At 48.7% G+C, this 13,981-nt stretch overlaps 1 protein-coding gene and 1 long non-coding RNA gene across 10 annotated transcripts in view; one reads left to right on the top strand and one right to left on the bottom strand.

The window, feature by feature from the left end:
• Window positions 1–13,981, top strand: part of TNRC6A (trinucleotide repeat containing adaptor 6A) — a 189,630-nt gene that overhangs the window by 71,151 nt on the left and 104,498 nt on the right. The gene's annotated exons all lie outside the window — the stretch shown is intronic.
• LOC142073517 (uncharacterized) lies at window positions 4,150–8,722 on the bottom strand. Its single transcript, XR_012670412.1, has 2 exons — window positions 5,523–8,722; window positions 4,150–5,432 (listed from the first exon to the last, which is right to left on the bottom strand). It is a non-coding gene; the product is annotated as an uncharacterized LOC142073517 (long non-coding RNA).

Genomic DNA, 13,981 nt, shown 5'->3' with positions numbered 1-13,981 from the left:
GTGCTCACATGAGAGGAGAGAGATTCCTTTCATTTTAACCAGCAAGGCGGTCTGGGATCTCGCTTCTTACCCCAAGTCCTGGCAGGCCGCTGTGACCCAAAGTCATCCCTGCCCTAGGCTGATACCATCACCATTGAAATTGGGGCTGAGCTGTGATGACTTAAGCTGCGGCTGAATTTCTAGATAGGCTCCTGACCAGGCTGCAGGCCCAACTTTCCTTAGCATGATCTGCCTGTACTGCATTGTCTCCAGCTCCTCCTAGTGCCTGGGCTTAGCTGGGCAGACACCATGCATGCTACGGGCTAGGGCTTGCTTAATTTCCTGTGGGCAGGGAGTTGAGCAGCATCTGTGCTCGTCATGAGCTCGGTTCGGTAATGCACTGCTGGACTCCCGCTGCTCTCCTGCTGGGCTTAGCACCAATGACTGTGTGCTCATCTCCCTCGCTGTGGCTGTGCTGAGATTCAGTCATGAGCTGGAGCGAAACTGCCTCTCTTCTTGGTTTAGCTCTTGGGGAGGAAAAAGACCCCAGACCAGCCCGCAGCTGAAAATGCCTTTTAGAAGCTGCGGTCACAGTCAAAATTAAATCAGAAAATGAACTATTACTCAAAGTGACTTGGAGTTGCTCAAGATTTATATGCTTTGGGCAGCTCGAACTCTATTTGCTGGGATGAAGGATACCTAGGGAAACCTCGGCTGCTAGTGCACCGTGACCGTTTGCAATTTCACACCACTTTAAACTCGCTCTCATTGAGATTGTGAAGATGAAAAATGTCTTTATTATAGGAAGTCACAGGTCCCTGATTGGTTGCTAAATGTGTTTTAATGTGTGGTGTGACTGCTAAGGGTTGGGAAGGAGCACGGAAAGGGGGAGCCAGGTTGGTAATTTGAGCTCACACAAGATTCCTGCAAGCCAGAGGAGCTCAAAACAAAGGAATTGTTTTCAGTCTCCTGGCTGCTTTCCCCACACTGAGCTGGCCAGTGCCATGTATTGCAGGCCAGTGATGTGGCTTTTCACACTCTCCTTCCCTCCATTGCTAAGTCACCATGGGATGGGTTGTTTATTCTTGTTCTTTGGTACATTCTCCATCTTCCACCCTTTGTTGTTCCCCAGGGTTCATCCCTTTCTGTTAGTTTGACTGTGTCTAGGGTTCAATATGTGCAGATTGCATACAAGGGATTCAGACCCTTTAGGGCTGAATCCCATCACAACTGTGCCGGGGGTTGTTACACTCTGTTTCATTGTGAGTTGCTCCTTTTTCCATTCCATAAATCTGTGGCTGCTGTTTTGTCAGGACTCCTTTTATCCTCTCACACTCTGATCATGGTGCCCTTCTCCAGCTGCTGGCTCCGTCTCCTCAGAGCCCAAAGGGCTCATGGGCTGTGAACAGGGGGCTTTTTTCCCCTAGAGTAATTATTTTGTGACAGTCCCTTCCCTGGAGTGACCGCCAACCGAGCAGGGATTGTCCTGCTGCGAGATGTACGGGGGCAGAGACTGTTGGAGTGGGGAGGAGATTGTCGTTTTCTTGGTAAGTGCAGAGGACAGATTGGCCAGGAAAGCAGGTAGTAGCCCTGGGAGAAAGGAATCCTACAGGTCCCACTCCACATCCTTTTGACATTCTTTCACATTCTGAATCTGAGTCCTTTCCACGCCATTAAACACTACTAAGGGCACAAACAAGGCTCTACCTACATATTGACCTTGTTATGTTTCTGTAACTTAACTTTGTAATGCGGATAGGTGGTTGTCCTGTCACTCAGCCCCCAGTCTGGAGGGCCGGCCAGCCAGCTGCTTTTCGTCTGTTCCCTACCCTTGATCCTGTCTAGCTTGGGTGGCCCTAACAGGTGTTAAAGCTCCCACTGGTGTAGCTCTTGGGGTCATTGGAACACACAAGCTTTCTAACCATGTCAAGATGCTGTGTCCAGGGAAGGATTTGGAGCTTGGGACATGGTATATGATCCAAGACTTGTTGAGATATATTGTTCCATCAGGGGTTTTGTGTGTCATGTGTTGCTGGCCTTGTTTTTCCACTATTGTTGTTAATTCTACCAAGCCTTTCTTCCTAGCATCTGCTAGCATTACAGATATGACTTAATTAATCCTTCCAGTGCCACTTTGAGGTAGGTACCAATAAGAGATACGTGCATAAACAGATCTCCCCACACAGACTTGTAACCAGGCCTTCCCTTAATAACAGTCTTAATAAAACACGCCATCATTTGTATTATGAATATTTTGTTCTAGATTAGATAGTGAAAGCCACAAATACTCTCAAAGCATTTCAACAGAATGATTTCAGTCTGTATCTCAGGATCACTTTACCCACCACTGAAATGCAGCCACCTCTGAGGTGAAACGCAACAACTGTTCAACAGCTTCCAGCAGGACTCCACAACAGTTTAAGGGAGTAAAGAGGCGCACTGCATCTGAATTTACAGAGTTTAGCCTGGGCACCTTTGCTATGGATTTTTAATGACCACAGACAGTCAAGAAAGTCATTCCTCCGTGTTATGTCTCCTCCAGAAGAGAATCCGCTTAAGATTCCATCAGAGTGGCTCTCCACAGGAGGGGGGCATGCTCAGCCAGAAGGAAAATGGCTGGATTTAATACGTATTTTAGGATCACTTGCCTCTGCCATCTTTATGTCTCATGTTTACTTGTCCATGTATGCTGCCTGCCATCTCCTGCACCGAGTGTGCAGCCTTGGGCAACTGCAGAGCACAAGCTGCCTGCCCTGAGCTAGTTGTAGCTGAGATTTGCGCCCTTTGGCTGGCCAAGCCCTGTGACCCATGCCTGGGGTCGGGTGCAGCTCGTTGGCCTTGCTGTGTAAGCCTGAGACGATAAAACTGTGTATGTTTCTCTTTCAACAGCAGGGCTTTGGAGTTGGAGAGACTTTTGTCTCCCGCTGGAGAAGTGACCCTCATACTGCCACCTACCTGTAAGTGCTACTGCATAGTGGTGTCCTTCTTCACAGGAGCATAGATCAGTGCACACCATCTACTGGGCATCCCGTTAGGAGTGAGCAGGACATTTCAGGTGTGTAGGTGTTAAGAGTGCAGTGCCCATGGCCCATTCTGCTTAGGCCAGTAATAGCCACTCTGCAGTCTCCAATCACCGAGAGGACTGGATGAGGTGGCCACTCTACTCTGTTCCCAGTCCCTGGGGCCATTTCACTGCCATATTAAATGGCACAGTCCAGTTCTGATTAATGAGATATTGAGAGCCATCCCTAGGACATTGGCCATGATACTGGAGTATGCTGTCTGCCACACCCCATAGCATTGCAGGGCTTGGAGAGAGGCCATCTCTGTTCAGAAGCAGTGAGTTCCACTGAGGGGCAGCCGTTCTGCGTTGAGCCCCCGGGGAAGGCTCCTTCCCAGAATAAGCAGTAGCAAATTCAGTAGCTGTGACAAGTGACTCCTCCTTTGTGATTTTAGCTCCATCCTGCGCAGTTAAACATGGACAGGTCAGGAGGACAGAATTGGTTTGAATGCAATTCCCTCCTCCTCCATGCTATAGATCATGTGTTCAGGACCGTCTGTGCTAGTCAGTGTCTGATGGCTTGATGAAACAAAGTCCTGCCCCTGTTCATGGCATGGGAGATAGGAAACCTGTTGCTGTGACACTCAGCAAGGAGTTCGGAGAAGTGTGTGGGGTCAGATGCTTTAGTGATGTGTGGGGGGAATGCAGCCCTTTAACAAGCAGGAAAGTGTTTGGCTAGAAAAATTGGCCAGGCTCAGGGGTTCCATCGGTGCCCAGTTTTCTTACCTTGTATTGTTAGGCTGGCCAAATGCACAGTGTTCCTGTGCTCTCCCTCTCTCTCAAAGTCTCTTTCAAGGGAAAGCCCATCCTCCAAGCCGCTTGTCTTAAGCGAGCGCTGTATAGCCAGCAAGCCGAGAGCTGGGATGGGAGAGGTGTTTGTGTTGCCTGATGCTCTTGCTTTTCCAGCAACCCTTCATGTGTATTCACTCTGTAATCAGTTATTCTTGCATTTATATCTTTTTTCACTCTGGGAACCATGAACGAAACCAGGAGCAAAGTCAAGCACAGACCCTCCTCTCAGCTCATCCGGCAACACAGTTTACAAAAGGCTCTGTTATTATCCCTGCATCCATACTCTCCAACCCTGTAATTAGATGCTTAGGCTGATGATTGCCCCATTGTCCGCTGGATGGGTTTAATCACTCTTTTCTCCTACAGTGGCAATTTTTTTCCAATTAATTATTTCAGTCTGAACCGCAATAGCTGGTTGAGTTTAGAGAGAAATTAAAAAGGGTAGGAAAGGATAATGAAGAGTGAGTTAACTGAGGAGAGGAAGAAACAGCGTGGCTGGATAGCCCAGATTTGTTTTAGGGCACAGCAAAAAAAACAACAACACAACATGGCAAGAGTCTCAAGGGCCTGGTCAACTGACTCAGGCTTGTCCCGCTGTCTGGAGTGGCTCATGACCGGGAGTGCCAGCATCAGGGCAGACTGGCAAGAAGCAGGGCAGAGACCCCAAGCTGGTGGTATGGTCTATAATTAAATTTCATCCACCCAGTAACAAATGTGAACTCTTGAAGCAATATAACCGTCTTACCATGGAGTCACAGACTGTCCCCTTAAGCACTCCAGTCTATCATGCCACTTTGGCAAGCTGGACTTCGTGATAGTTGGTTGTTATACACCAAAGATCACAAAAGATTCAGGTTGCTCCCAGTCATAGAATCATAGAATATCAGGGTTGGAAGGGACCTCAGGAGGTCATCTAGTCCAACCCCCTGCTCAAAGCAGGACCAATCCCCAACTAAATCATCCCCACCAGGGCTTTGTCAAGCCTGACCTTAAAAACCTCTAAGGAAGGAGATTCCACCACCTCCCTAGGTAACCCATTTCTGTGCTTCACCACCCTCCTAGTGAAATAGTTTTTCCTAATATCCAACCTAAACCTCCCCCACTGCAGCTTGAGACCACTGCTCCTTGTTCTGTCATCTGCCACCACTGAGAACAACCGAGCTCCATCCTCTTTGGAACCCCCCTTCAGAGAGTTGAAGGCTGCTATCAAATCCCCCCTCACTCTTCTCTTCTGCAGACTAAATAACCCCAGTTCCCAAAGCCTCTCCTCATAAGTCATGTGCCCCAGCCCCCTAATCATTTTTGTTGCCCTCTGCTGGACTCTCTCCAATTTGTCCACATCCCTTCTGTAGTGGGGGAACCAAAACTGGATGCAATAGCCCATGTGTGGCCTCACCAGTGCCGAATAGAGGGGAACAGTCACTTCCCTCAATCTGCTGGCAATTCTCCGACTAATACAGCCCAATATGTCGTTGTCCTTCTTGGCAACAAGGGCATGCTGCTGACTCATTTCCAGCTTCTCGTCCACCGTAATCCCCAGGTCCTTTTCTGCAGAACTGCTGCTTAGCCAGCCTGCAGTGGTGCATGGGATTCTTCCTTCCTAAGTGCAGGACAGAAGGAGAGTTATACATGTCGCTACTAACAAGCATTTCATAAAGTCTACACACATTGTTCTAAGTCCAATACCCACCTGAGTCTAACACACAGGTGAAACAGACTGGGTTCCAGCAATGAATTTGTCAGTGCTTGGCTGAGGCCTAAAGCCTTGACAAGAGCGGGCACCTTGTGTGCCAGCATCACAGTGCTCACAGGGCTCATGCTGTGAGGCTAGGTGTCCCCTTGCCAGGCTTCAGAGCCTGGGCTCCATCCCAAGCTTGAACGTCTGCACTCCAATTTTAGCCATGCGGTGAGAGCTCGAGTCAGTTGACCCGGGTCCTGAGAGTTGCTGCCGTGCGTCTTTTTGCTGCCTATAAGTACCCTCAGGCTCCCTCCTTCTCTCTCCATAAAGCACTTTTGGACTTGCAAATATCCTCCTTGGAAACAACCCGATGGCATCTTGAGGAGGAGGAGTGGCCTTCCTGGCCCAAAGGCTCTGCTCTTGTTCGTGTGTGCTGCCAAGAAGCTGTGGTGCTGGCCATGCTGGGAATGCCTCGGCACGCAGATGGCCGTGGCCACGCTAGGACAAAAGGAGCTGTTAGCTAACTTGTTTTAACCAACCCATTTTAAAGCCTAGTGTAGGACAGGGTTGCAAGCTGGATTTGAACAGGTTTTAGCTAGTCATGTTGCAGCTTCTGTTCTCCTTCTAAGACTCTCCTTGAGCAGCCAATGCATGTTAAAATCCACACTAGGGTTTTAAAAGGGGTTAGCTAATATTTATAGAAATAGATCTGTTGTGGACAAGTCCACAGACAGGTGCTGCTGACTCTAAAGTCTAGGAGTCTTTTGCTTTTGATGGTGCCTGGTTATTTTCCACAATCGTAAATCAATGAACTTTTTTATGTTCCTTTGATCGCCACTGGCCTCACTTCCTTGAAATCATTTCAAATGCCAACTCCTGAGAGGTTCTGGAATGGGACTGACCCATAGGGCCTGGCCTCTCTGTTTTGCTGGTTCCAACAGTCGGAGGGACTGAATGGCTCAGGGAATTGGGAATAGGGCTTTTCACCTCTAAGCTGCCTGCTCATGTGTGACCCAGGTAGGTAGCAACCACAGGCATTATCATCTAATGGCTGTTGGATTAAATGTGTTGGTGAGCCTTGGAGCCTAAAACCCAGCATCACACGTGGCACTAATTAGCCCCCTCATTAGCAATCTCAGCAGCCAAGGCATTAATGGGTCATGGAGGCTGAGCTTTCCTTTGATCCCTAGAAGGGGTCCTCCGTGGGAGGGGTGATGCACATGGGTGCTGGGCAGTGTGCAGCTGTCCACACGGTACCTGTTTTGTGGATAAGTAGACTTCAGCCTCGAAGGCTGCTGTTCTGGCACTTTTCACCAGCACTAACTTCACCTTGTAGCTGTTTAGAAAGGAGAATTCCAGGCACAGCCCTCTGGGCCATCTTCTTGCGCCCCATTGTAGCAATGAACACATTGTGCCGCACTGTCTTTTATTTCAGTCACCGACTTGGCACAGTGATTTTTGCCAAGCTCCTCTGTGCCTTCCCATGAGACTGAAGCACCATGAAGAGGAAAGGGGGGAACTGTGAGAACTGGGAGCAGAGCTAGCCCTGGGGCAGCAATGAGTTGTGAACAAGAAGGGCTGATCCAGCCCGCATTGGTTTTGTTTCCTCCTGGCCTGCATGCTCAGCGGAGCAATCCAAGAATGAAGAAGCTGATGCAAAGCAGCAGCACCAGGAATTTCTGCTTCAGGAGCATGAGCATCTAGGGTGAGCCAAGTGACCAGGTGTGCAAACGCCTCCACCAGGGCGCAAACCTAGAGCTGAGCTGAGCAGTGAGCTATGTCCGTCCCTTGGGCTGCCCAGTCAGCTAGAGACAGAATTCCCTTTGCAGAGGAGGATTCCAGGGACTGCGTGCATAGTGTGACTGTATTGTCAGAATCAAAACCAGAGACATTTGTACGGCAACTTTTTTAGGGTTACAGCAGTGAGACAGATGCTTTTTCAGAATGGAGGGTTTTCCCCCAGTGACATAGTGTCTTAATGTGTTCCTCATGAAACATTGATCAGGCTACCCTTCCATTTAAGCAAAAGATCAACTCAGATAGTGTCTGTGCTCTTGTGACTTTTCCTTTTACCCCCCAATGCTGTTCATCACACTGGACCCTCCTTCCACTGGACTGTCAGCACCTCGCACACACAAAGCTGGTTCAACTTGGCGGAGCAACTCATCTTGAACAAATATTTTCTTGTTACAAAATCCCAATATTTTGGCTGATGAGATGAAAAGATGGGACATTTCAGGTGTCCCAAAATCTGTTCCTGGAGACTCAGGATTGTCCCAACTAACCCAGGACTTCCGGTCCTTTTACATCTGGCTCTCTGAGCAAGCTGCTGGACAAGCCAGGTGAGACTTTAGGCAGGATTCTCAAAAGCTAAGAGGGCAGGTTCAGAACTTTGCATCCATGGGAAAGGCATTGGGCATCATGGCCATCTCAGCACCATGTGGCTGCTTCAGTGTATAAAGTCTTTTTCTGGCTTGGCCTATCCCACCTTCGCCAAACCAAATGTCCTCAGGAAGCCTGCGTCTCCATACTGGAAAGAGGAGCTTCTCTGGCCCCCGGGGTGCACTGGCTGGTACTCCAGAGCAGCATCCTGCTCTCCTCAGCTGGAGGAACGGCTGCTTTACTTCTGGCCTCACTGGTGCTCGTGGGATCCTGGAGAATGCAGCCAGGCCCTTGCACACTCCCCCCTCCCCACACACAAGACAAACAGACTGTCCAGCTGTGGCAATGGCTGCTCTTCTCCGCCTGTGTTGTTGTAAGCCATGCAGCAGGCTCACAGCACGTCTGCAGTGCAGGCTGGCAGCGTCTGTTGGTGTTTCCTCCTTCCCTGAAACATCTGGCTGCTTGGCTAGCTAGCAAATACAAGCTGCCATCTCTGCGGGCCAGATGTATGCAGTACATTCCACGTTCTTGATTCAAAGTGCACTGGGAAATGATTCCAGGCGTGAGAGTCCAGGGCACAGCCCCGTGGGGGTTTGTCTCTGCAAAGTCTCTGCTTCAGTTTCCTCCCCTTGTGGTGGCTCGGGGTGGGGGTGGGGGTTTCCACCCGAGGGTCGCGGGAGCTGTCTCGCTGTTGGAGCACCTGCCTATTGTGCAGTCCTGGGTTCTGGACACCGAGCTGGCAGGGTTTAGGACACTGGGCCAGGTGCAGATATTGGCTGGTAATTACAACGGGCAGTGACAGCTTCCAGAGTGGAGTGTAACTAGCACAGTCTCTCCTCCTGTAACATGAGAACCAGGGGGCCCCGGGAGAGGAAAGGGCAGCACATTTCTAACAAAGAAGGAAATATCACTGCAGCCATTAGCCAGCCTATGGATCCTCGGTTACCAAGGTTTGTACTGGGCAGCTGGATTTTTAAAGGGACAGGGTAACTTTATGACACCTAGCCACAGTTGAAGCTTGGGAAGCCCAGGGCCATGTTGAATTCAGGGCTGTTTAAGAGGAATTGGATGTTATGCCTGAGGCTGTAGGATGATCACCTGCAAGGGCCAGGGAGGAATTTCCCTCCTGTTCAGCATTGCGCAGACTGGCTACGTGCACTGGCCCATGCCTCTGACACAGCCTGTACTGGCCACTGCCCCAAGGCAGCCTGGTCAGGCCTGTTCTCCAAGCGTGGGATAAGCACTTGATGACCATGGGACAAGTGCCAAAGAAATGCCGAAAATAAATACACAAACAAACATGCCGGGGCACATTTCAGTAGCTGCAGCCAACTCTGACTCTGCCTTTAAAAGGTAGGTTTTGTGGGCCAAGTTCTGGCCTCTGTTACAGTCGTGCAACTGCACTGCCTTCAGCGAGGGAGCTGAAGGCAGAATTTGGCCCTGTGATTGGAACTTGTCTGTTGACGATGCATGAGCCAGAATAGAACCAGTGCCTTCCCCCATTGCCGGGTTGGCCCTGCGGGGCTGAGCGAGACAAAGAGCAGCAAACACATGACGTCTTGGTCATCATTACCGTGCCTGGCTCTGACTCGCGGCGTGCGTGGGGAGCAGCTACGGGGTGGTGTGTTTACATGCTCGTGTTTCAGAGTGGCACTGCACCTTGACGCAACCCCTGCACTTCCAGTGGCTGCGGGGCAGGGCGGAACGCACCTCCCTGTCTCACAGCTGGGGAACTAGGCAGAGAGGGGCTCTCAGTGGGTCATTTACAGAGCAGGCACCAGACTATTCCCTCTCTTTACAACCAACGTTAAAGAGGGAGGGGCTGAGCCCAAGCGCCCAGTTTGGGGTCTGTGTCGGGTTTGTCCGCAGGGGAAATGACCAGCATAACTGTGCCAGTCTATTACACTGCTGTCATCATACCTGGCTAGCTCCCTGGGTGGGCATTTGGAAGACTGCCTTTTTTTTTTTTTGCTTATACTGCTTTCATTTTTGCTGTATAGACAAGACCTCAGATCAGACTGTAGATTCCCTAAAGCCAAGCCAGGAGGGCTGCAGATCATGTATTAGGACAGTCATTTCTGGACTAGCTCTGAAGTGAATGGGCAGTGCCATCTCTGTGCAGAAGACTGCAACAAACACTGGTGCAGTCTCTGTTCATGCCCTTCCTTTAATGCTAATGGGAATTATGCAGGCGCTGCAGGGAGGGGACACCGTAGGGTATTTGAATATGCCAGTTTCACAGACCCTGCTGGTCCCTCTCTTCCAGGGCTCTGCTCTACTCTGGGCAGATTAAACAAACGCATCAGTGTTGTTAGTATCTGGCTCTTTCCCTTTGAGTGAGGTCCCTCCCTGCCTGTTTCCCATGCTCTCATCCCATTGTTCTGCAGGCTTGCTAATGTAGTGGTTATTTCCCTACATTGAAATAAAGTATAAGGCATGGAAGAGTTTTAAAATATGCTGAAGTAACTCTAAACAGTGCAGAAAGATGCATTAACTCAAAGCCAGCGGCGGAACGTGCTTACCAAATCCTCATTAATTCAGCAGCATTGTCAGCTGGCATGGACTCCGTTCTCAAGGTGATTCTGGGATGCAACTGATTTGGATTTGAAAAAGAACATTTTTAAGGTTACTCAAGGTTTTGAAGGCAGAGGGGGGATAAAATTAATGCCTTTCAGGAGTTACCACAAACCTGCTGCCTGGGCAATTCATGTATAATTCAATGAATTCCAAAGTAGTTTGAATATTTAAATTATGTATGATCAAAGCAATAAAGAAATCTGCATTTCCTCATTCTGTGCCCCCCAGACATTACGCTCCCAAGTGCCCCCCTCCCCCAAAAGGCAGTTCCTCACTTCCACGCTCCTGTATCTATTGAACCTTATTGCTCCAAAGAAATTGAGTTCAACTGGAAAAAGCCGTCCTTCGAGTGTAACGGCTGTTCGTTAATAAATACATGATGCATTGCATCTTGAGCTGGCGCCGTTGCTAGGGTGATGGTCAGTGGAGCCTCAGCAGCAGGGCAGGCAGGGAGAGCGAGGGTGATGGGCAAGGCTGTGCCTGGTTTGCCTGACGTACTCTCAGCAGCACAGAGTTCTAATTAGCCGCTGGCCCAGGGCCAGCCTCATCCTGCAGTACATCCACCAGTTCCATCTCTCTCTGCCTGGCTGGCATGCTCCCCATGTCGTTCCCATCAGCGCTAGCTTATGCCTGTCGCAGCAGCCGCCATAATAACACAACTCTTGCAGTGGAAAGAGATGACAGGCAGGCAGCTTTCACACAGAAGATGGCAAAATGATGGAGGTTTTCCTGCCCTCCCTCACTTTCTCCTAGACATAGCTGCAAACTTCTGCTCTCACTTGCTTTTCTCAGTTGATGGAGGCCTCTGTTGTTCCTTTCCTCTAACACCCCAAGAATCACACTAGCTGTTCGGGATGTGGCTTTTGTCAGGCTTTCCCTGGTACTTCTGGCTGCTGTGGTGTTTCTTGAATATAAAGTTGTTGCTTCTTTCCTTTCCATTGTAGCTTTATTTTGCTGGCGCAAAAACCCCCAAACACTCGCCCAGTTCCCATCCAGATGCTGTAACTTTTCATTAGTATTCTGTGATTTAATGATCTATTCCCAGGAGAAAATTAGTCTTCAATTTACAAAAAAATCCCTGTTAATTTAAGCATAATAATATGAGAGTGACTTGCATGTTCCAGCACGATCCTGTACCCGGAGCCATCACTCTCCCCGTGTTCCCGAGAAGGGTAATTATGAGGGAGAATTTTAATAAAACACTGAAGTCCATTTGAAATCTCCTGATGGAGACTGGAACGAGGTTCCTGGGGGCAAGAAAAGCAATTTCCTCATAAAGCAAGAGGTTATTTTGTAACAGGGGAATACAAAGACAGAACTGAGTGGTGATGCTGAACGACACAAAATCCCACCCAATTTTGGAGCGAGGCAAGAACAAAATGTACCAAAGAAACTGCCAGGTCTCACCCCAAAAGAAAACATAGGTTTAATTTTTTTTGAAATGGCTCCGACTTTAGAGAAATATGCCAGGTAGAAGCTGCAGGTTTCTTATGGCATATATAGCAGAGAGTACAGATGCCTGTGTGTTGCTCAGCATGTTATGGTGTTGTGATGGGTTTTGAGAGCCTTCTGTGTTGGCCACAGTGCTAGACTTTAATCTCAAAATGCTAAACAGTTGCATGATCCAAGCCCAAAACTCCAGTGATTCTGAAGTCTGCTCTCCCTGCCAATGCCTGCTTCATCTTGGAATCGGTGTCTTCCTGTCGGGACTGTGCATTTCTAGCACTGTAGAACAGTCCCAGAACCTTTCTCCCTGCTGTGCTTGCATCTGGAATACGGGAGCACTGTTTGTGCTGAGGGTACAATGCAAAACTTGTGCAATCAGGAGTGGGTTTCCATCACCTCTCCTATGCAGATGAAACCCATCTTTTGTGCAGATATTGAGATAGATGATGGTGGCTCTGCTCATTAGAGGCAGTGGCAAAGGGTAGGTGCTGGGAGTCTGCGTACCTAAGCAGCTCTGGAATGGGAGCTCATTAACTTGAAAAATTGGGTCCAGAGGGCTCATTTGTCTGACAGGGGTTCACTGTTTTTTCTAGCAATGTCGAAAACGAGGGAGGGGGATCTGAGTCCCTTGCCCAGTGACCGAGCCTTTGATTCATTCACATTCTAATTCATGTCCTCTGTCTCAAATTGCTTTTTATAGTATTTATTTTCTGTGGCTCTTAAGCCTGCCTTCTTGAAACATGCAGAGTTCCCCATGCTGTGTGATAAATCAGACATCGTGTAGCATCTGTAAACATGACATACTAAGGCCCCTTTTTAAGATGCACAGGCACAAATTCCCTGGTCAGACTGAGCTGTGTTTGGCACAAGGCCAGAGAGGATGCAGGCAAAAGGTGGCTTTAGGCTGGCTCATAACTGGGCTGGTCCATAAAGTCCCTTTTCTCCTCACACATGTCATCACTATAAAAAAATCTTGCCTTTCATCCTTTAGGCTCCTCTGATACTACACAGGTATATAACTGACTCCTCAGTGTTTGGGGCAAGTGTAAAGGGACATTGGCTGGTTAAAAATCATTGTCCTTCCTTGATGATGCCTAAGACCATTAAACTAAGAGAGCGGATTTTTAGATACAGAGAACAGCAACCAAAATGATGAGGGGCATGGAACAGCTTGCCTATGAGGAGAGATTAAAAAGCGTGGGACAGTTCAGCTTGGAAAAGAAATGATGGGAGGGATATGAGAGAGGTCTATAAAGTTATGACTGGTGGGGAGAAAGTGAATGATGAAATGTTATTTACTCTTCAAATAACACAAGAACCAGGGGTCACTCAATGAAAGTAATAGGCAGCAGGTTTAAAACGAACAACTTCCTCACAGTGAACCTGTGGAACTCCTCGCCAGTGGATGTTGTAAAGGCCAAAACCATAACTGGGTTCAAAAATGGATTAGATAAGTTCACGGAGGATAGGTCCATCCATGGCTATTAGCCAGGATGGACAGGGACACAACCTCATGCTATAGGGTTTCCCTAAGCCTCTGACTGCCAGAAACTGGGAGTGGACAACAAGGCATAGATCACTCGCTAACTGCCCTGTTCTGCTCATTCCCTTCGAAGCACCTGGCATTGGCCACTGTCAAAGACAGGATGATGGCCTAGATGGACCATTGGCCTGTCCCAATATGGCCTTTCTTATGTTCTTAGAAAGCTTCTTTACTTCCCATTCTTTATGCTGTTTGTTTAGTGTTAGTTTTTTCTCTACTTGAGCCATAGAAGTGTCCTGTTTGGTTTCACTTTTGTTGCTCGATGCTTCTGGATCCACTGACCAGCTCAGTGCTAGGTGTCTGGGCTCCAAACACTGCAAGGGGAGGCTTATTTGCTAAACAAACAAACAAAACCTTTCCATAGAAATTTAAAGCAAATCAAAACCAATAGCCCTGGGGCCATTAGCAAAAGGTTTAGGGTTTGTAAGAGCTTGCCTAATTTTAACCTAACAGTGTCCCCTGAGGAAGCTACATCCATTTCTGCTTGGCCAGAGAGAGGGGCAAAACAAGGGGAGCACGGAGG

This window comes from Caretta caretta, chromosome 10 (assembly GCF_965140235.1).
Source record: "Caretta caretta isolate rCarCar2 chromosome 10, rCarCar1.hap1, whole genome shotgun sequence".
NCBI lineage: Eukaryota > Metazoa > Chordata > Testudines > Cheloniidae > Caretta > Caretta caretta.
The sequence above is the reverse complement of the archived record's forward strand: the minus strand, read 5'-3'. Positions and strand labels throughout refer to the sequence as shown.